The 24,373-nt window shown below is 43.2% G+C and overlaps 1 protein-coding gene across 1 annotated transcript in view; it reads right to left on the bottom strand.

Moving 5' to 3' along the window:
• LOC143284111 (sodium- and chloride-dependent glycine transporter 1-like) overlaps positions 1–18,074 on the bottom strand; it is a 73,620-nt gene extending 55,546 nt beyond the window's left edge. Inside the window, exon 1 of the mRNA XM_076590763.1 lies at positions 17,316–18,074. The gene's annotated coding sequence lies outside the window, so the exon portion shown is untranslated. The remainder of the gene's footprint in view (positions 1–17,315) is intronic.
• Positions 18,075–24,373: the final 6,299 nt, after the last annotated feature.

Below are 24,373 nucleotides of genomic sequence, written 5' to 3'. Positions count from 1 at the left end.
CAGCAGCAGTTCCCCATGCCAGCACACCGCCCACATCCTCCAGGACCAGCACATCATCCTCGCCGCTGTGCTGCTGACCGGGCCCCAGACCCTCCACACTGTGTCTGGTGTCAGCGGTCTGGCCACACTGAAGACCAGTGTCGGCACAAGCAGCGCTATATGAAGAATGCCAGGCGACAGAAAGCTGACCACCAGACTCCAATGGCAGTCAACAACCAGTGTGTTGTCACCAAACACACTGGGCAATCTGGGTCATTGCCAGCTGCTCCAGCTCCAAACCAGCGACGCAGGAGACGCCGACGCAGACGGAAGCGCCACAGCACCACACCTGATGCTGTGATCCCACAGGTGTCACCTTCACCTGTACTCAACCTCACACAGCTGAGAGGCAGCCAACGACCACCACCTGCTGTCACGCCGACTGACCTGTCCCAACGGTCCTGCCATGTCAACAAAGTGTCAGACTCTGATACTGACACTGACACTGACAGTGGGGTGTGCCTGTTCAGTCCCATGCCAGGGCCCAGGACATCAGCCCTGCAGGCAGCACCAGAGCCGCCTCCACTACCACCAGCTCCCACCCCTAGGCGATCTCTACGCCTGACGACGAAGCCAGTAACATGGTACACATCTGGTGTTCCTTACGTTGGTCAGTGACTTTGCTTAGTTACTGTCTCACTTGAAATTTGAGGAGACAAGATAGGTTAATGATGGACAATGTGTGGGACTGATTGTTCTCTTGTTTGTTTGTTTTTTTGTTTTTTTTTTGTCATTGAGCAGTTGAAATTTTTCAAAGATTGACTTTTCCCCCCAAGCAAAGCTGTTGAATGCTCACTCATTTTGTTTGATCAAAGATTGATTTTTCCCCCAAGCAAAGCTGTTGAATGCTCACTCATTTTTGGTTGATAATTGCATCAAATTGTATTGTTGAAATTGTCCACTGAATTGCAAATATGTTTTATTGGTGCTAATGAGTTGGTCAAAAAGAAGAGAGAGACAGAGAAAAAATGACTCAGAGGGAACGTTTGTTAAAAAATGACAACTCCTTTCTAGTCTTCGTTGGGCCCGCGCTTCAGGTACTTCATCTTGAGGAATTTTGTTTCAGGTTCTCTCTAGTCAATACGGATGTGAAGCTGATGAAAAGGAATTATATGTTTATACAACTATTTTCCCACAGTCAGTGTATAACATGCCGATATACATTTCAGACAATTAACATTGTTGGGGCTTATTTTGTTATATTGGGAACACTGTTAATACAACAGCTCCCCTTATAACCTGTACTGGTTTTGGCTTTGGGGGTTTGCATTTTAAATAACGCCCCTCAAGAGCATTTGACTAGAGTCTACCCACTGGATTGCCGTGTGCATTTTAAACACATACTGAACTTTAAGGGCTACATTTAAAATGATGCCCCTTTAAGAATTCAGTGTGGGCAAACCGTTTTGCCCTGACGTGGGTTATACATTTTGTGAAAATCTGACTCTGAGGGTTCACGCTCAAGATAACGTTCCTCGAGGGTTACTGATTATTGTTTGAGATTTTAATGGATTTTACATTTTTCCGATTTTTGGAACTCAGTGTCTTGGGATTTGCACTTAAGATAATGTTTTGTGTGTTCGTTGGTTTGAATGGGTGTATTAGTGCATGATTTAGGCCCCCTTTTATGTAGTCATGAAAAGTGCCAGCGAGGACGCTGGTTGTAACAGAGTAGGGGGGGATGTAGCCGGGTTGGCTACGATCTTCGTTGGGCCAGCTTAGCAGACGATTTTTGTGACTCGCCGAAGGTTACCAAGGAAGTTGTAAATCGGTCACAAGTTATCTCCCTTTACAGGGAACCGTATGATGATTTTCATCAATTTGTTAAATTATAAACACTTCCTTATAGATGAGATTATAGTTTTGTGTTATGGAACTTCAGAACGATCATACTTCTCAACTGTAATGATATCATTTGGCCAGAAAGCCTATAACTTTTTAAAACTAATATTTATGTGAATGAGTTTTGGCGCGATCTTCGAAATCCACTCAGTTGAAACATACAAAATACCTTCGTTTTCTATAAATCGATATAGTTACCGTGGAATTTAGAATGTGCATTAAAATGTAAATGATTAAGCCTTCTTCTCGTGTACTGCTTTCCGTGTACACCTAAGTTATAGGCATGCGATGGTACGAAATGTCTGACGGCATTTCGGCGCCACAAAACTATCTCTTCTTCAAGCCATTGGAATTCGTCAGTGCCGATTTGAGCAAAATACGTTTTTACAATACCTACACATTTTTATATCGTGTCTTGCAGATGTTTGCATTTCTGTTATCAATCTGATTAGTATCGTGCATGTATAATTGTGTTGTAGTTGGTTTAAACGAAGTATTTCATTGTCGATCACAAGTGCCAAAAGCACCGCCAAGCGGTGCCGACACGGGAGCTATCCGCTGAGTTTTCTCTTGAATTTTTACATAAAAAATCTGTACTCTAGAAGCAGATTTTATAGATGATTTTTATATAGTTGGAAATTCAGGATGTTCAGTTACTTAATTGTTACAATTATATTACATATCGCGACGTATTAATTGTTGTAATGTACAAAAATGATACATGAACTCGTTAAAAGCTCGTTCATTCAGTGACTCTTTTTATTTACAGTTTTTAACTACATTATTTTTGTAGAAAATGGTTTAGCTTAAGAAAATGCTCGTCTCTTGTAGTTTTGTGTGATATATAATATGTCTATGTTAGTTCCCCGAGCCGAAAGTCAGAAGCCGCTAAATTTGGTCAAACAAACACAAGCTTGGCCCCTCAAGGCTCGCGGAGGGCCGGTTTCGTGAGTCGCTTCGCGGCGCTGGCTTTGCGGTTCGGCGGAACAGAATATAAGGAGTGAGCGAGTGCCAGACATAGAGAGAACTCTCCTGGTCTGGAAGAATGAGAGAATAAAAGAAGAAAACCAGCGCACTGCCTTCCCGAGTCTATCTTGCCTGGCTGCGGCTCTCTTCTGCAAACACCTTCTACCTGTCTTCACCTTCTCCAACACCACCTTACCACCCCGTCACAAAAAAAAAGAAGAAGAAGAAGAAAAAAAAAAGTATTCAGGACACTGTATATCATTAAGTAGTGCGATAGCGGTTAGACATACAATTAAACTATATATGCGTATTCAATAAGATAAAGTCAAGTTAAGTAGGATTGTTGACATATTTGTCCATAAGGTGTGTATGGTAATGTTTTTTGAATTCTTGAATGCTTTTCTGAACATTAAGATTGGATGAAATATTGTTCCATAAACAGCCTCCTGAATAAATGAGACTGGATTTAAACAGATCTACTCTTGGAATGGGGATCTTAATCTTGTTGGTCTGGCGGACTACCGTGGTGGGAAATCTATCTCTCAAAGATGGAGCATAATTAGACATGATTTTAAAAATAAAAACTGCTTTGTTGTATTCAAGTTTAAGCTTTAGGGGAAGAATATCTAAATGTCTGTAGTCGTCAGCAGTCAGTGATGAAGATTTCAGAAGGATTAATTTAAGAGCTCGTCTATGCAGACTTAGTAAAGGTTTTAGTATATTATCGCTAGCTGAATCCCAGAGTGTTGACGCATAGTTAATATGTGATTCAATATAAGCAAAAAAGAATAATTTTCTACAATGCAAATCAAGAAAATGTTTAATTCTGGAAAGCTGATAAATCTTTTTGGATAGGGTTTTGCATAATGACATAATATGACTGGACCAAGATAAGTTGTTATCAATGGTGACTCCAATAATTTTATGATTATCAACTTCTTCTATTGGATGACCATTAATGGAAAAGGGGGGAAGGTTGTGTGAAAAATTTTGGCGTTTCTGTCTGGTGGTGAGTATGAGACATTTCGTTTTTTTTTGGATGGAGACGCATGTGATTTAAATTGGACCATCTAACTATATCATTAATGCTTTGTTGCAGAGCATAGTGCACTTTGTCTATTGTAGTGTGGTTTGTATGTATTGTTGTATCGTCTGCAAACATCACACATAATGCATTAATAAATAGAGGCAAATCATTTATATAAACAGAAAACAATATTGGACCAAGAACTGAACCTTGAGGAACTCCGTAATAGATAGACTGTAAAGAGGATTGAGATTCATTCATAGATACAATTTGTCTTCTGTCTGATAGAAATGAAGATATTAGGTCAAGTGTATTTCCAGAAAAGCCATATAAGTTTAGTTTTTTCAAAAGAAGAGTGTGGTCTATCACATCGAATGCCTTCATAAAATCCACCATGAGAACACCAGTGATTTCATTATTGTTTATATTTGTGAGCCATTGTTCGACTAAGTTAGTGAGTGCTGTATGACAGGAGTGCTTGGACCTGAAACCAGACTGATTTGGATGAAATAATTTGTAGTGATTGAAGTGATTAAGGATATGTTTGTTAATGTGTTTTTCTAAAGGTTTTGACAATATTGATAAGATTGAAATTGGTCTGTAATTGGAAGGATCTGTACGGTCTCCTGACTTAAAAATGTGTACTACTTTCGCGACTTTAAAAGATTTAGGAATTATCTTTTTTGTGATACATTGGTTATAGACATAAGTAAGTGTTTCGGCAATTATAGGAGCAGTGAATTTTAATATCTTTCCATCTATACCATCAATACCTTTCAAACCTGTTTGTTTCAAGTGGGAAAGAGCATAGTAAACTTCATGTACATCCATAAGAGGGATATCAAGGTGTGATGAAATATTTTTAGTGTTACAAAAGGTTTCGAGAATATCAAGTGAATTAAGGGATGACATGTTTGTTCCTACTGTTGAGTTAGCTACATTACAAAAATGTGTATTTAGGTTTTCTGCTGATATGTCGTTAGTTGTTGTGGATTGCGTGATATTATGTTTATTATTTAACTGATTTATGGCTTTCCAAATCAATTTATTATTGGATTTTGTGGAAATAAGTTCTTGAAAATAATTCTTTTTTCTGAACGTTTCAAAACATTTACAAGATTACGTTGTTTTCTGAATTCATCTTTCTTACCTTCTGAGAGAGACGAATCTCTTTCCTTAATCTTATCATCAATGGTTTTAGTCATCCACGGCTGTTTAGGATAGCTTTTGACACGTTTTGTTATGAATGGAGCATGTTTATCATATACATTAAGAAAATTGTGATACCAAACCTCCAGTGCTTCTTCAGGATTAGAGAACTGATAAACAGCTGACATATTAGAATGTATCAAGTTCTGTAGGAATAAATCCTTATCAAATTAGAGAGAGAGAGAGAGAGAGAGAGAGAGAGAGAGAGAGAGAGAGAGAGAGAGAGAGAGAGAGAGAGAGATCCGATAGTGGACACCAGAACAAGATGCAACATGTTCAGTGATATTTCTATTCATGCCAAGAATTACCAATGGTCTCGCATGAAGTCAGCTTTCTCATACCCTCGATTCGCTAAGATTCTGCTCAGAAGTGGCATCAGCGTATCATTCAATATATATATATATATATATATATATATATATATATATATATATATATATATATGGAGAGAATGAATGAATGAATGAATGAATGTTTTATTGCATTCAGGCCATAGGCATCATTGCATTGGGATGCTGGGAGGGGGGACGTGCTGACAATAGCATTCCGTTGACATTCCTATGAATATTAGAAATTATCCAATACTCTGAAGTTGCATGTAACAACAACGATTTTGTACAGGATTGGTATAAATAGTCATCATTTTACTGAAATGGATTTTCATACATTTTCTATCACACACGTATCTAGAAATGTTCTTCTTCATTGATTAGTTATCGCTTCTTGTCTGCGCTTAATTGAATGAAAAATATATTTTGCTACAGAACGAGATCGATGTTTATCTACACCGTCCAGCAGAATGTTAATCTGAACATTCACATACAAACCAAAGATCAACATACAATGGGCATGCATATATAAAATGATATTCATCCTCATTCACACCTTTACAAAATGGGCAAAACCTTGCAACCGGATTTTCAGAGTATCTCTCATAGTTCTTATTTAGCGGCAATGGAGAGAGAGAGAGAGAGAGAGAGAGAGAGAGAGAGAGAGAGAGAGAGAGAGAGAGAGATTTTACACAACATGATTATTTATTTTAAGCGGAGTTTAAGATTTATAAGCTGAAATTGTCATTCAGTTCAAAGTAATATGTATGCGTGATGTGTATGCTTACAAGATGTGTGTGCATTTCATGTTTGGGAATAATGCGTTCATGTTCTGTGTTCCCAGTAATAAAGTGTCAAATTATGTTATAATTTCAAACAGGGCGAGTAGTGTGTGACTGTGTGGGTGGGTGGTGGGTGGGAGGGGGTCGATTGGAGGCATGGGGGAGGGGGTGGTTCGTACGTTTGTGTTTGTGTGTGTGTGTGTATCTCACTATTATATATATATATATATATATATATATATATATATATATATATATTATATGTTTTATGCATACTAAATGAACAGCTTGTGTGCGCCTAAAAATGTGTGTATCCATGCACAAATGTTTTTGGGCGTGCTTTTTACTTTTTTTGTGTACATACATGGGCCCATGTTTGTGTGTGTCATGTGAGGGGGGGGGGGGGGGGGGGGGGGGTAGAGGGGGTGGGAGTGTGGGTGGGGGTTGTGTGTGCGCGCGCGCATGTGTGTTTATACTTCCTGTTGATTTGGTGATAGATGTGATAAATGTGTTAAAAAAAAAAAGTGAAAAATATCTAAGACTGTATAAGGGTAATTCTTTTTAACATTACCGGTGCACATAATCCCCGATCGTCTTGAATGAAGCTTTTTTTTTCATACAGTAATGTTAAAAGCTGTCAGTTATCAAGATCTACGATTAATATTTGCTGTCTTGTAAGTCTACAGTCTTTCCTGAACCTGTAAATGGCTTAAATGTTTATGTAGATGCAACAGGTTTTGAGTAATCATTTTAGTAACACTACCATCAAAACTGAAGGATCGGACATGCAGAAAACAAGCGTTTTCCCCAGATTTTACGACACTGGTATTCAGCCAATAACATTTACAGCCAACTAAAAGGTATGAGGTATTCTATGTACTAGAGTGATCATATATGAAGAGTTTTAACAATGGAAATAAATTAGTTGCAATTCTACACGGGTTCCAAAATGCCATTTTGTGAGATTCGATAAAATCGCCTTTTTTTTCTTTTTTCATTTTTAATCAAAAACTCAGTATCTCAAAAACTATTTAAGACATTGCTCTGATATTTGGTGTGGCTTGTTACTTTAGTGCACTCTATCAGGCATGCACATATGAGGCCTCTGCTAGGAATCTGACCTACATACTCCACGTCCCGCTTTCAACTGTTTGGGGCGATGACAGAGACTGTGTTCTTATGTTTATCTGTGTCAGTATTCTTACAAACTGTATGTTTATCCGCAGTCATACGAAAAGAGGCCAGCTACTGCACACGCGTGCGCTCAGGCACTCTGATATTCAAAACAAAATATAAGTCAAAAATGAGTATGCATTGAAAAAAATAATATGAACCTCCACCCCCAAAGCCCTGATTGATTAAACAAACAAACAAAACCTACATTTCTCTCACTCCCCTTGCCTTGGGCACAAAGCCAAAGTATCGCTACTCGTCGATGGAATCTGTGAAAACGCCATTGCGAGAATATTACGATTTTTGTTCTGTACACATTATTGCTGAAATTTGCCTCAAACTGCTTTATTCAGACATCGGAAATCTCGCATTCTTACGAAAAACGCGAAACGCCTACATCACACGCACCACGCGAAGTGTGTGTCGAGTTTAATAACGGTGACGAACACTTCGCTGAAAAGAAAGTAGATCTGTTTGTTCCAATGGCCGTATGTGAACAATATGAACCAAGTGACGAGGCTTTTGCACAATGCATTCTCCCAATACAACTCATGGGCGTATTTTCGCTAACTATTGATGATATCCAATTCTAATAACCGTAAAAAGAATGCACAAATATGTAAGTCACTATAAGCACAGCTTTTAACGACAAAACTCACTTGGGCAAATGTACATATTGTCATACCTTCAAGCTGGCTGTAAAACTCATCTTTATACGCTTTGAATCACAGTTAAAAAAAAACAATGAGTAAGATCAGTTATATAAATATTATTTACCATAATATATTCAGACGAAAGCCCGTATACAGGGAGAAGCACATCAGTCTCGGAACAAAGCTGAAGCTCCTGCATGCACTGGTTCTGTTTTCTTGAGTGCACGTGAGTCCTGGGCTCTTACAGTTTCAGTTTCAGTTTCAGTAGCTCAAGGAGGCGTCACTGCGTTCGGACAAATCCATATACGCTACACCACATCTGCCAAGCAGATGCCTGACCAGCAGCGTAACCCAACGCGCTTAGTCAGGCCTTGAGGGAAAAAAAAGAAGAAAAAAAAAGGTGAATAAATGATAGATAAGCTTACACAAATAAATAAATAAATAATAACAGTGAAAATGAGATGCTTCAGGAGACGACTCCTTGGCATCTCCTACAATGACCACATAACAAACGAAGTCAGAAAAACCATCAGACAGCACAATGGTCAGTGTGAAAACCTGTTGATTAAAATGAAGGGAGAAAAAAGGAAATGAGATGGTATGGTCACGTGACAGGATCTAATAGGTTATCCATGACCATCCTTCAGAAAGCAGTACAGGGGAAATGTTAACGAGGCAGACAGCGAAGGAAGCGCGGCAGACAACATCACTGAGTGGACAGAGGAGCTTTGCCGAAGCTCAGGCCCTATCCCACGACCACCAGGACTGGAGAATGTTGGCGATGACTTTAGCACTGCATCGCCCCCTACACCACCGGAAATGGAGAATGGTGGTGGTGCGTTCAGCACTGCAGCGCCCCCTACACCACCGGAAATGGAGAATGGTGGTGGTGCGTTCAGCACTGCAGCGCCCCCTAGACCACCCAAAATGGAGAATGGTGGTGATGAATTCAGCACTGCAGCGCCCCCTGCACCACCGGAAATGGAGAATGGTGGTGGTGCGTTCAGCACTGCATCGCCCCCTAGACCACCCAAAATGGAGAATGGTGGTGATGCGTTCAGCACTGCATCGCCCCCTAGACCACCGGAAATGGAGAATGCTGACGATGACTTCAGCACTGCATCGCCCCCTAGACCACCGGAAATGGAGAATGCTGACGATGACTTCAGCACTGCATCGCCCCCTAGACCACCGGAAATGGAGAATGCTGACGATGACTTCAGCACTGCATCGCCCCCTACACCACCGGGAATGGAGAATGGTGACGATGACTTCAGCACTGCATCGCCCCCTACACCACCGGAAATGGAGAATGGTGGTGATGACTTCAGCACTGCATCGCCCCCTAGACCACCGGAAATGGAGAATGTTGGCGATGACTTCAGCACTGCATCGCCCCCTAGACCACCGGAAATGGAGAATGCTGACGATGACTTCAGCACTGCATCGCCCCCTAGACCACCGGAAATGGAGAATGCTGACGATGACTTCAGCACTGCAGCGCCCCCTAGACCACCGGAAATGGAGAATGTTGGCGATGACTTCAACACTTCAGCGGAAATGGAGAATGGTGGTGATGCATTCAACACTGCAGCGCCCCCTACACCACCCGAAATGGAGAATGGTGACGATGACTTCAGCAGTGCAGCGCCCCCTGCACCACCGGAAATGGAGAATGGTGGAGATGACTTCAGCACTGCAGCGCCCCCTACACCACCAGAAATGGAGAAAGGTGGTGATGACTTCAGCACTGCAGCGCCCCCTACACCACCGTAAATGGAGAATGGTGGTGATGACTTCAGCACTGCAGCGCCCCCTACACCACCCGAAATGGAGAATGGTGGTGATGAATTCAGCACTGCAGCGCCCCCTACACCACCGGAAAAGGAGAATGGTGGTGGTGCGTTCAGCACTGCAGCTTGGGGACCGGTGACAGTGATGGTGAACCAGTGATGGTGAACCAGTGGTGGTTCACACTGACGTCCAATTCCGTGCAAAACGGTTCCTGCTCCTGGCACATGTGTGCACATTTCTTAACTTCCCTACTAACATAAAGTAACTATCCTGACTGAAATTGATAAAAAGCTGCGGTTAATAAAAAAAAAAAGTACGATAGTTTTGTATTATAAAAAAAACAAAACCAAAAAACCACGAAATGTAATGCAAAAAAACAATTTCCGAGGAAACTTTTTTTTCTTCTTTTTTCTTACAAATTCACAGTTTTTACCCCTTTCCAGTGTGCATCGTGATCACAATTCAACTCGTGAAAATAACTGATTTTTTAAAAATTATTATTAAGTATTTTAAGCCAAATTTAGGGTACACAAAATATTTCCAAAAAAATGAATTTCACACACATAATTATATATATATATATATATATGTGTGTGTGTGTGTGTGTGTGTGTATGTGTGTGTGTGAATATATATATGTGTGTATATGTGTGTGTGTGTGTGTGTGTGTGTGTGTAACCAAAACACAGACAGCCGAAACAGGGTTATTGCATAGAAATTGCACACATGAGCAAAAAAGCACTTCAAAATCATTTTTTAATGTATATATAAAGTAAAAACTCTACTGCGCAGAAGCTCAACATTGCTTTTTTTTGTGTCCTTCGAAACTCAGTTTTCTTTCTTTCTTTCTTTTCTTTTTTTTCTTTTTTTTCTTCTTTTCTTTTTTCCTTTCGTTTCTTTTCTATTTCTTGTTCGCCTAATTTTGAAGAAAAAAAATATATATACTTTTTTTTTTCTCATTCCAATATTCGTATATAACTTATCGAAGGTCACACGCCGGTTTTGTCCAGTATTCAATTTATATGGCTTATTCATCTGATTTTTAAAACACACACACACACACACACAGAGGATGCGCGAGTGCTCACAGACTCACGGGCAAACATGGACACGCTAAAACTGGTTTTAACCGGTTAATGAGAAAGAAGAAGAAAAAAAAAAGGGGGGGGGGGATTAGGTTAAACGGCTGTCACCACTCCATATGTCCTCAATCTCTCCCCTGAAAGTTGAAAACAATTATTTCTGAGAGAGCGGGAAGGAGAGAGAGACAGACACACAGAGAGAGACACTGACAGACAGACAGACAGACAGAGACACAGAGAAACAGAGAGAGAGACAGACAGACAGACAGAGACACAGAAACACACACACACACACACACACACACACACACACAGAGCCCGGTTCTTATCGGAAGCTTCCCGCTCTTTTGTGTGACCGACAATGTATGCGGAGAAAAAACAAATGTAATGAGAGAGAGAGAGAGTGAGTGTGTGTGTGTGTGCGCGTATGGTGTGTGGGTGGGTGTGCGCGTGTGTGTGCGCGTGTGTGTATGTGCGCGCGCGCGCGCACGTGTGTGTGTGTGTGTGTGTGTGCGTGCGTGCGTGCGTGCGACAGACACATCCAGAGATCAGGACATACGACTGTAAAGAGATAGTTGGAAAGAAATAAGGAAGAACAAATTGAATAAAAGACAGGTAGAAACGATGCCCGCCACTGACCTAAGAATTTATATCTGTTGTTGAAAAACACCCCCCCCCCCAACAAAAGGCACATCAATTACATGGGTTAGGCTATATGGCCATCATCACTGATCACACGCACTCGATAGGTCAGTCTGTGTCCGTTTCTCTCACCCCCACCCCCTATCCGGCTCACCCGCCACGCCCCTTCAGAAGACAGTGTAAGGGTCAAACTGCTAACAAGAAGACAAAACAACAACAACAACAACAACAACAACAACACACACACACACACACACACACACACACACACACACACACACACACACACAAAACAAAAAAACACACAAAAAAACACACACAAAAACCTGCAACACCAAGCATGAATATCGCTTAAACTGCCAACAACAGTTGCCTCCTTACAGAAATTTCCTTTCGGTGCCAGAGGCAGTTGGTGGAAGGGGAGAGGGTGGGTTATTTGCCAAAGCACAGAGCCATATCGGGGTAAGATCTATGTTCCCCAAAAGTTTCTTTCAAGCAGGTCTATGTTCCCCCATGTCTATGTTCCTCCAGTTCAATATTCCCCCCAGGCCTATGTTCCCTAAGGTCTATATTTCTCCAGGTCTAGAACCGCTGCTGACCACTATTGACCACGACCCAAAAGTGCTCACACTGCGTTATTTTGTTACATCTGTCCATTATTATGTCGTTGCAAATGTTTTACCACTGCTTGACCACTACTGACCACCGTTGTACACTATCAGAGTTCAACTTGCATTAATTTGTGACGGTTATGCATTATTGGCATGGTTTGACCATAAGCTTACCACAATTGACTACTGTTGGTAGTTACTGACCATTTCTTGCCACTTCTGACCATTGCTGACTACAGCTGACCACAATGTAAAAGTCGTCAGATTGCGTTGATTTACAACGTTTGCGCATTATTATGACGTCCTGACCACTACAGACCACACCTAATCACTGACAACTGTTGACTTCTGATCACTGCTGACCACCACCGACACCGCTGACTACTGACCACCACTGACCAAAGCTGACCACTACTGACCAGTACCCAAAAGTGATTGTATAATTAAACATACATAGGCCTGAGGGAACATAGACCCAATGTAGACCTGGGGGAACACAGACCTGGGGGAACTCCGATCTGCTCCCGACGGTATGCCAATTTAAGAAAGCAGCCGACAGCTTGTATTGTTGCTGAGACGTGCACACTCACTCTATTTTCTCTTTCTCAGCGAACCTGTCTCTTCCGTCAATGTGTGTGTGTGTGTGTGCATGCGCGCGCGCGCGCGCGTGTGTGTGTGTGTGTGTGTGTGTGTGTGTGTGTTTGTGTGTGTGCACATCTGAGCATCTGAGGGAGGAGAGAAGAGGGAGAGAGAATGTGTGCGTGTGTGTGTGTGTGTGAGAGAGAGAGAGAGAGAGAGAGAGAGAGAGAGAGAGAGAGAGAGAGAGAGAGGGAGAGATTGCAAGAGTCACGTGCGCATTGCTGTATTGTTCACACTTTTGGCTCACTATCAAATATTTTTGTTCGTGGTCCATTCCTATGTTACCGACTAGAGGCCTAACAAACCAGCCATTGTCTTGTCTCTTGTCTGGCCTCTTTCTTCAAGACGAAGCCTGTTCTCTTTGACTCCAACTCCTTTCATCTGACCCCTGTTAATAAAACAGACACCGTCAGCATGGTTATCATCACTACCCCCCCATTCCACCCCCATCCTTCCCCCACCCCGCCCCCTTCGGTCTTCCTTTTCTCAATCTTCTCTCTCTCTCTGCCGCACCCATGTCATGGTCACACGCCGCCTTGTGACCAAGGGCCGCTTTGGAGTTCTTAAAAGAAAGAAGTGTGTTCTCTCCCTTTCTGATCTTCTTCTTCCTCCTTCCCCTCCTCTCCTTTCTCGAGTTATTTTGCTTTGGTTTTCGTCGTTGGTGTGAGGGCGTGGTGGAAATAGGCTGGTTGCTCGTCCTTTCACCCATAGTAAAATCTCTTAGGTGGATTGTTCCCATTCCATTTGTTTATCAATTTATCAATGACGTCTTGCTACATAGCGCATATTCTTGAGGGACTTATGCTCTATTCCTTCTTGGCAGTTCACGTTTCATCTCTGTCTCCAGACTGTGTGCATCAGTTTTCCACACCGACATCACTCCGCCTGCACCGACCAAAGGTGACCTTCAGGAAAATCAGTGCACGCTGTTATCAACTTTCCGGCAGTCTACCTATCTTCGTCCCGCTTTCAAAGTGATGGCTGCACACGCGTTACAAATCACGGGGTGACCATCCGTCATAAGACCACAGTGACGCAGACCGCAATCTCATCAGAAGCGGAACGTGTGTGGGAAGCAGAAGTCGATGCTGCAGTTCGTGCTCGTGGTTAAACAGCTTGGATGATTAATGAAAAACAACAACCTACTGAGAGAAACTGGTCTGTAAAGGGGGCCGTCAAGGCCGATGACTGCTGGAAAAGTTTCAGCTTTTTAGAAAAAAAACAAAAAAAACACAAGAAACACAAAATAGGGTACTGGAAAGATATTTCTTCTCTTCTTCTTCTGCGTTCACTCGTATGCACACGAGTGGGCTTTTACGTGTATGACCGTTTTTACCCCCGCCATGTAGGCAGCCATACTCCGTTTTCGGGGGTGTGCATGCTGGGTATGTTCTTGTTTCCATAACCCACCGAACGCTGACATGGATTACAGGATCTTTAACGTGCGTATTTGATCTTCTGCTTGCATATACACACGAAGGGGGTTCAGGCACTAGCAGGTCTGCACATATGTTGACCTGGGAGATCGTAAAAATCTCCACCCTTTACCCACCAGGCGCCGTCACCGTGATTCGAACCCGGGACCCTCAGATTGACAGCCCAACGCTTTAACCAGTCGGCTATTGCGCCCGTCTGGAAAGATATTTGAAGTGTGAAGAAAATAAAAGCGGGGTATGTTTAGCGACGAGTAAGGAAGCACGTTCACGCCCCAACACACAGTGACATACACCCAAGAATTGTACCAGAAAAAAAAGGATTAAATGATGCACAAAAGACAGCGAGAAGGTAAAGAGGGACAGAGACATAGATATACAGACCTAAACAGAAAACAGAAAGAAAGAAAGAAATTGACGGGCGCCATAGCCGAATGGTTAAAGCGTTGAACTTTCGATCTGAGGGTCCCGGGTTCGAATCACGGTGACGGCGCCTGGTGGGTAAAGGGTGGAGATTTTTACGATCTCCCAGGTCAACATATGTGCAGACCTGCTAGTGCCTGAACCCCCTTCGTGTGTATACGCAAGCATAAGATCAAATACGCACGTTAAAGATCCTGTAATCCATGTCAGCGTTCGGTGGGTTATGAAAACAAGAACATACCCAGCATGCACACCCCCGAAAGCGGAGTATGGCTGCCTACATGGCGGGGTAAAAACGGTCATACACGTAAAAAGCCCACTCGCGTATATACGAGTGAACGTGGGAGTTGAAGCCCACGAACGTAGAAGAAGAAGAAGAAGAAAGAAATGAAGAAAGACTCAACTGAAAAGAGAAAGAAAAAAAAGACAACACAAGAACTAACCCGCAAAGGAAAAAAGAAAGGACAGACAAGGAAATAACACAAAGAAAGGACAGGAGAGAAATAACACAAAGAAAGGACAGGAGAGAAATAACATAAAGAAAGGACAGGAGAGAAATAACACAAAGAAAGGACAGGAGAGAAATAACATAAAGAGTGGAAAGAAAATGACACATGGAACGGGCAGGAAAAAAAAGAGCAAGGTAACAAATAAAACTGAGAATAAGGAAGTATAGGGAGAGAGAGTGGAAAAAAAATTATAGAAATATATAAGAGAGAGAGGGGGAGGAGGAGGAGGAGGAGGAGGAGGATAGGGCTGCTGGAAAAAAACCCAAAAAAAACACAATGATGAAAAGGCAAAAGCGAAAAGGGGGGGAGAGAGAGAGAAAAAAGAAGCGAAAAAAAAGAAAGAAAGGAGAAAACCAGTCAGGGCCCAAGACAATCAAGCCGTCATCGCCCCTGAACCTGATTCCTAACCATGGCCATGCCGTCCGTCAGTTGTGAGTGATGACAGGATCCACTGTGCACACACCCTACAAAGGCGGACTTTTCAGCGGCCTGACCCCCTTCCCTCTTTTCCGCTATTGGGTTTCCTCGGTGACAGCACGGAACACACACACACCGCAGGCACAGGGCGGTGAAGAGAGACTATGGTGGTCGTGTGGCGCTGTGGCCGAGTGATGTGGTGGCCAGGTGTAGTGGCCATGTGGTGTGGGTGGCCATGTGGATTGGGTGAGGTGGTGTGGTGGCCATGTGGATTGGGTGAGGTGGTGTGGTGGCCATGTGGATTGGGTGAGGTGGTGTGGTGGCCAAGTGGTGTGGTGGCCTTGTGGACAGAGCAGGAAGCGACAGTCCGGGGTTCGATTCACGCATGGCTAGAAACTGTTACTGGCCCCTTCCCCACTTAAAATATAAAATGAATAAATGAATCAACAAAGATATCAGGTTAACGGCGAACAAGTACGGTAACTTCCCCTCCACACTCCAACAAGGGCACACAACTTGAAATCAGCGCTGCTCACAACTTCTCATCAGCCGTAAATAAACAGGTAAATAAACTGTGCTGAAAACAAAATAGTGGTCTGAATGTTAGTCTCTCTCTGACAGAATAAAGCCAGGACACACATACACACCTACCCACATCAGCTTCAGCTCTGAGTGCTGGTCTGAATGTTAGTCTTTCTGACAGAACAAAGCCAGGACACACACCCCTATCCACCTCCACTTCAGTTCTGAGTGGTGGTCTGAATGTTAGTCTTTCTGACAGAATAAAACCAGGACACACACACCCCTACCCACCTCCACTTCAACTCTGAGTGGTGGTCTGAATGTTAGTCTTTCTGACAGAACAAAACCAGGACACACACCGGTACCCACCTCCACTTCAGCTCTGAGTGGTGGTCTGAATGTTAGTCTTTCTGACAGAACAAAGCCAGGACAAACCTACCTACCTCTACATCAGCTCTGAGTGGTGGTCTGAATGTTAGTATTTCTGACAGAACAAAGCCAGGACAGCCCTACCCTTCTCCACTTCAGCTCTGAATGGTGGTCTGAATGTAGTCTTTCCCACAGAACAAACCCAGGACACACACCCTACCAACCCCCACTTTAGCTCTGAATGGTGGTCTGAATGTTAGTATTTCTGACAAGAACTGAGTCAGGACACCCCTACCCACCTTCACTTCAGCTCTCAATGGTGGTATGAATGTTAGTCTTTCTGACTGGACGATGAACTGATGTACCATGTGCAGGTAAATATTTTTAATGAAATAATGAATAAAGAAATTAAGGTTCACGGCAAAATTATGCAGAAAATTCCGATTATAGAGGCGGGAAATTGACATGCAGACCACTGGGGAAGAAACCAAAACAACACACACACGCACGCACGCGCGCGCGCGCAAGCACACACACACACACACACACAAATAACAACAACAAAAACACGGGTAGCCCCGTATTGTATGGACGCAGCGGAAAGGGAAGCTCCAAATTCAATCCAGTACAGAGACATTCGTTGTGTACAGAAAGTGGAAGGAGCTACAAACACTGACAAAGAGGGGAGAGAGAGAGAGAGAGAGAGAGAGAGAGAGAGAGAGAGAAGCCCTCGAAGGGGTAACAGTAGAATAAACAAGGGGGGAAATCACAGAGAGAGAGAGAGGCGGAGGGGGAGGAGACAGGGAAATGAGGAGGGAGTGAGACAGGGAGAGACAGGCGCAGAGAAGAGCATACCCCATTTTCTCAACGTCAAACTTCTCTTCAGTGGTCGCGGGTCAGTATGTCGTAAGTGTGACGTCAGAAAGCGAACGGCACCGGATCAGACCAGTAAAACCCCAAGCTGTCCTCAGCTTCACCGTCCAATCAAATGCTTGGAAAGGAGACACGTCACGGGGGGCACGGGATGGGCAGCAAGTCTGGCTGTCCGCTGTGGAACCCACGCCAGGTAAACGTTCTGCTTTTAAAGAACACTACCTGTGTCCTTCACTTCATTCCGAACGCTCCCTCAATGAACGGCCGCACGACTTTAACCACAGGACTTGGGACTGGACAGCAGTCATCAACGTGTAAACCAGTGACTCAGCGACTCTCCAAACACAACGTCTGCAGTAACTAACCAAGACAGGTTCAGTCACAGACAAGTCTCTATTCCTCGAAGCCCACGGTCCGCTCTGCACGTGTCAAATAACTAGTTAAGAACACACACTGTGCAGCCGGCTTCAGTGACCTTGATAGTGGCCACCCACCTCTCTCAGGGAATAGTTTGCTGAAAGGAGCAGGAGGAAGAGGGGAGAGGCAGCATTAGGCAACCTTTGTTTTCTTGTAGTTTTTGTTGTTGTTTTTTTTTCCCCAGTCTCACATCAATTTCATCTTTTCCGCTGCGGGTGGCTCACTGTGGCAAAAGGAGCTGTGTGGGATCCTGCCGCCGCGAGGTTTGAACACCTTAAATACAGCCCGTCAGAGATCAAGCGAGAGTTGAGCACTTAAATATACTGCATCCCTGACCGGACAGCAGCTTGCAGCATCTCGGACCGAATCATTTGATCATAACACGCCGGAGACCTCCGACCCGGCGGCGCGGCACAACAGCCTTGGGAAAACTTGCAGCACTTGGCCACCTCGTTCAAGCCACACGTGCAGCGCTCACGTCAAGGAAGGAACTGGACCTGCAGATTAGCTAACCGACAGTTCATCTCACTAGTACAGCAGTGTACCAACACCGAAAAAGCAAACGGCATTAACAAACGGCGCGTTTTGACGCCTTCGGCGGATCGTAACATTACGCCTTTCGCGGGCTTGGCGGTGCCTGGAAAATTTTCTCGTTACCTATGACACCGGGGCAAGGTGAAGGTCGAGAAGAGAACCCAGAAAACGGACCGCCAATTCGGCCTTGTGTCGGCCTGCTGTACATACTGAGAAGGTGGTAAACAACGTATAATGTGTATGCGAATTACAAGGACAGCTATTGTTTGTTTTAGCGGAATGTAAATTGAACAGATATTTTTGTAGAGTCGTTCGCGCTTCAGTCCACGCATGCACGCACGCGCGTGCGCGTCTGTATACATGTGTGTATACTGTAGTGCGCGTGTGTCTATTTGTACTAGCATGTGTGTGTGTGTGTGTGTGTGTACGTGCGTGCGTGCATGTGTGCCGGTGAGTGTATGCCAGTGTTTTTAAGAGAAAGAGAGAGAGAGGGGGGAGGAGCGAGAAAAAGGAGAGAGAGAGAGAGCACGCGCGTGTCAAACTGGCGGGCTAAGCACACGTGCTGTCTTTATCGATCACCGCACTGACCATTGACGACGGCTCACTGATGGAACTGCACCAGAAAAAAAAACACCATCAACTATGTCCTGGGACGGCACGTCAGTCACAGCACGCGCGCACTGGCAACTGCACGTACATTCAGTATCATAATATACGACAGCGGCTTTTTTTTCCATATCATCTACAACTTCAGTTATTCAGTCACTGTCTTCTGCACACGTATGGTTCATCCGCTCCCATACCCTGTGTGTGTGTGTGTGTGTGTGTGTGTGTGTGTGTGTGTGTGTGTGTGTGTGTGAGTAGAGAAAAAGAGAGAGAGAGAGAGATTGGTTTCTGGTTTGTTTTTTTTAACGTGTTGAAATACCATACAAGTAAATAATGTTTTGAATGTATCGATCGTTTATGCACGTTTTATCTTTTTACTAAAAATGAGTATCAGGGTAAGGACGTTCATATCATTGTTTGATGTATATTCCACACACACCGACTGTTCAGTTTTTTTGTTTTTTTTATTTTTTTATTTTAATTTATGTACGCTTATAGTCGACTTGAAGTTTTTGCGCCTTATACATATTATTATTAGTAGTAGTACTTCTTTTTTTTATGAATTTATCTATTATTTATTCACCCTTTTTTTTTCTCTCAAGGCCTGACTTAGCGCGTTGGGTTACGCTGCTGGTCAGGCATCTGCTTGGCAGATGTGGTGTAGCGTATATGGATTTGTCCGAACGCAGTGACGCCTCCTTGAGCTACTGAAACTGAAACTGTTTTCTCGTCAACGACTTTGTATTATTCGTCAGTATCACGCCTTCTCGTCAGTTTTCATGTATAGTCCATTCCTCAGAATCGAGTGGGAAAATGCATTGAACAAACTCCGTGCTGATCTCACTGCCTTGAACTGAAGTAAAAACGCCCTCATCCCTCCCCCCCCCCCCCCCCCCCCCCCCCTCGCCCCCTCCCCCCCCCCTCCCCGCCCCCTCTTCTTGTCCTCCTGACTGGAAGCATAATGGCACTGCGATGTCCGTCAGTCTCTGGGTCTTCTCTGTGTCGTGCAGCCCTGTCTTCAAGAGACCTTTTTCCACTGCCATCAGGTTCTAAAGTCAACTTTGGATCCAAAAGAGTGGGCACGCTGTATGATGTTTTAAGACGGAGAAGCAACAACAGCATATTTGCTTTAAATGCATATCTTGTCAAACTAAGCATGCAATGGACCCCACCAGATTATCAGTTTATTTATCTAATCTGCAGCGGGTGATCTTATCATCTACATGAGACACATCATCTTCACGGGCGCAAATTAGTATATAGGCTGTAAATGTGCCATTATTAAGGACGTCATAAATTATGAGAAGCTTGCAACCCAATCCTTGTAAATGTGCCATTATTAAGGACGTCATAAATTATGAGAAGCTTGCAACCCAATCCTTCTCTGAAGTAATTATTTTCCAGTACTGATGTTTGACACATCCCTACCCCTTCCTCCGTCAAAAGGGAAGCAGAGAAAGACTGGGGGCAGTGAGGAGAAGTGAGAAGACGGGAATGGAGGGGCAAATCGGTAATTCCCAACGCTTCATTGATCATGGCTGTATCACGGGAATGGAGGGCAAATCGGTAATTCCAACACTTCATTGATCATGGCTGTATCACGGGAATGGAGGGGCAAATCGGTAATTCCCAACGCTTCATTGATCATGGCTGTATCACGGGAATGGAGGGGCAAATCGGTAATTCCCAACGCTTCATTGATAATGGCTGTATCACGGGAATGGAGGGCAAATCGGTAATTTCCAACACTTCATTGATCATGGCTGTATCACGGGAATGGAGGGGCAAATCGGTAATTCCCAACGCTTCACTGATCATGGCTGTATCACGGGAATGGAGGGCAAATCGGTAATTCCCAACACTTCACTGATCATGGCTGTATCACGGGAATGGAGGGCAAATCGGTAATTCCCAACACTTCACTGATCATGGCTGTATCACGGGAATGGAGGGCAAATCGGTAATTCCCAACGCTTCATTGATCATGGCTGTATCACGGGAATGGAGGGGCAAATCGGTAATTCCCAACACTTCATCGATCATGGCTGTATCACGGGAATGGAGAGGAAAATCGGTAATTCCCAACACTTCATCGATCATGGCTGTATCACGGGAATGGAGGGGCAAATCGGTAATTCCCAACACTTCATCGATCATGGCTGTATCACGGGAATGGAGAGGAAAATCGGTAATTCCCAACACTTCATTGATCATGGCTGTGTCACGGGAATAGAGGGCAAATCGGTAATTCCCAACACTTCATTGATCATGGCTGTATCACGGGAATGGAGGGCAAATCGGTAATTCCCAACACTTCATTGATCATGGCTACATCACGGGAATGGAGGGGCAAATACCAAACACTTCGTCGATCATGGCTGTGTCACGGGAATGGAGGAACAAATTGGTAATTCCTAACACTCAGTCATTGATCATGGCTCTATTACGGAAATGGAGAGGAAAATCGGTAATTCCCAACACTTCATCGATCATGGCTGTATTACGGGAATGGAGGGGCAAATTGGTAATTCCTAACACTTCATTGATCATGGCTGTATTACGGGAATGGAGGGGCAAATCGGTAATTCCCAACACTTCATTGATCATGGCTGTGTCACGGGAATGGAGGGGCAAATTGGTAATTCCTAACACTCAGTCATTGATCATGGCTGAATTACGGAAATGGAGAGGAAAATCGGTAATTCCCAACACTTCATTGATCATGGTTGTGGCACGTTAAATAAAACACAATAATAAAAGGTTGTCCCTGGCAAAAGTCCGCGGAAAATTCCACTCTGACAGAAAAGAAAAAAAAAAAAAAAGTAAGAGACAGAGACGAAAAAAGTGGCGCTGCACTGTAGCCATGCGCTCTTCCCAGGGCGAGCAGCCCGAATTTCACACAGAGAAATCTGTCGTGCTGAAAAAGTAATAAACTGTTTCGAATGAAAGTGCAAGAAACAGCAAAATTTTATCACTCTTCAGGTCCCTACTGGAACACATGCCTATACTGCTGGAGCATAACTGAAGTAACGTAGATGAGACCAACCCAAAAGACGGAGTGTAAGTTTACTTGGGGTAACCTAATCTCAGTGTAGGTTATCCAACGTGACCTTGCAGTGAAATGTGTGAAACTTGAAGAATATCCTGCATGGAAGGGAGACAGACGGAAGGGGGTACTGACACATCCAACAGGGAGCACAGCCCCTGAGTGTTACATGAAATAGTTACATGTTATAAAACAAACACGTCATTGTAGAATTCGGGGCTAAATGACACAGGTCTTCACTGCTTATAATGAAAAGGAAACGTCAAGTAGGCGCTTCTTGATTGTCTGCAAATATGAGGAATGTCGATGCTTGGGCAAGATGAAAAGCGGCTGTACTTGATTGTCTGCAAATATGGGGAGGGGGGATGCTTACGGGCAAGATAAACAGCAACTGAACTTAAAAGTCTGCAAATATGGGTAGGGCGGATACTTAGGCAAGACAAACAGCAGCTGAACTTGAAAGTCTGCAAATATGGGGAGGGCGGATACTTAGGCGAGATAAACAGCAACTGAACTTGAAAGTCTGCAAATATGGGGAGGGCGGATACTTAGGCGAGATAAACAGCAGCTGTACCATTGTGGTCCCGACAGCCCCCATCGATTCAGTTCACACTGCGTCAAGTCCAGCCGACCGCAAGGGCCATCAAAACAACACAGTAGTAACCAAGAAAAGCATCAAAACACTATCGTCAAGATGACAGCACTGAAAAGACTTATTCAAAAACACATCTGCCACTATCAGCGTAGAATGACAGTCCATCCACTTTTCAAGTACACAAGCACGCAAATACAATACAATGCAAAACCGTGGCACGGAAAGAATGCACATCCGCACTCATTAAGTCACCGTCTGAACAGGTTTTAAACTTTACCATTGGAGCTACCCCACTAAGCGTGGAAATCGCGAACACCAATGTATTTCCCAGCCACTGAGCTGAGAGAAAGGGCAGCAGTAAATGGGGTTTCATGATGAAGGTTCTTGTGACCTTCGAGAGCAGTGTTACGAAAGACGTGACTCCTACCCCTCACCCAGATTTTTCACTGAAGATACAAAGTCTACATCTGAATCTCCAATTTCAAGAGAGGAAGGCAAGGAGTTGTTTATAGACAGTCTGCTTGAAGAAATAATAATACCTTCAGTTTTACAATCATTTAACTGTAGTTTATTTTGATCCATCCAAGCCTAACGTCAGCAATACACCGTTGAAGTTCCCAATGGATGAGTCAAGATCGGAAAAAGTCGTTTCTTTGTAGAGCTGGTTATCGTCAGCGAAGGCATGTTGATTTAAGGAATGGTTTTCGACAACATCGAAAAGTGGCTGAGTATAGGGAATAAACAGAACTGGTCCTAGCACAGATCCTTGCGGAACGCCATATATAGGTGTTGCTAGGAAAGATTGATGGCCATTTACCGTGACTGTGAAATACAGCTGCAGACAGAAAAAAAAACTTTGATATTAGAACATATACAGCTGCAGACAGAATAAAAACACTTTTATAGTAAAACAAGAGAGGCAAGGCCTTCAAGACTCACGTGATACACTTTTTAAAAAAATCCAAGCTTTTTATGTGTTGAGTAAAATTTCAAAATGTAATGTTTAAGATGAGAAAGATCAGTTCAAAGCAAATTAAGTCCCCTAGCATTAATTACAGAGTAATTTCCCTTTTTTACTATCTGCACCAAAACGTTTGCAAAATAAATAAAACTTCCATGCTTAGCAAAAGAAGTTCCTGTTTGAACAAAAAATTATAATAATGACTGCTCTTGTTGTTGGGTCAGAGTATCAGATCAAAGTGCCAAGTTTAGAGAATACAAAAAATATAAATATAACAGTAAATGGAGTTTGCATATAATTAGGCTTCATTTTTTATCTTTTTTGTGCCCATCCCAGAGGTGCAATATTGTTTTAAACAAGATGACTGGAAAGAACTGAATTTTTCCTATTTTTATGCCTAATTTGGTGTCAACTGACAAAGTATTTGCAGAGCAAATGTCAATGTTAAAGTTTACCACACACACACACACACAGACAACCGAACACCGGGTTAAAACATAGACTCACTTTGTTTACACAAGTGAGTCAACAAAATACAGCTGCAGACAGAAAAAACGAAACAAATGTGAGATGCGCTGCACCGTGGTGACGCGACTGACACCCCTGGGGACAGCAACCTGAGTTTCACACAGAGTAATCTACTGTGATAAAAAAAAAAGAAAAGAAAAAAAAAAGTGATACAATACATGTTTAACTACGGATTCAAGATTCAAGATTCAAAAACTTTATTACTCAAGGATAAAGATTTTAGGCATCGCCCAGTCTTCCAATCTGTCCTTGTGACAACAATAACAATAATAACATTAACGACAACGACAAAAACAACAACAACAACAAAAAATTGTTAACACTGCTACATCCACTGCTACTACAACGAAGAA

Source organism: Babylonia areolata, chromosome 7 (assembly GCF_041734735.1).
Source record: "Babylonia areolata isolate BAREFJ2019XMU chromosome 7, ASM4173473v1, whole genome shotgun sequence".
NCBI classification, from domain to species: Eukaryota; Metazoa; Mollusca; class Gastropoda; order Neogastropoda; family Buccinidae; genus Babylonia; species Babylonia areolata.
This window is presented reverse-complemented; position numbering and strand designations above follow the sequence as displayed.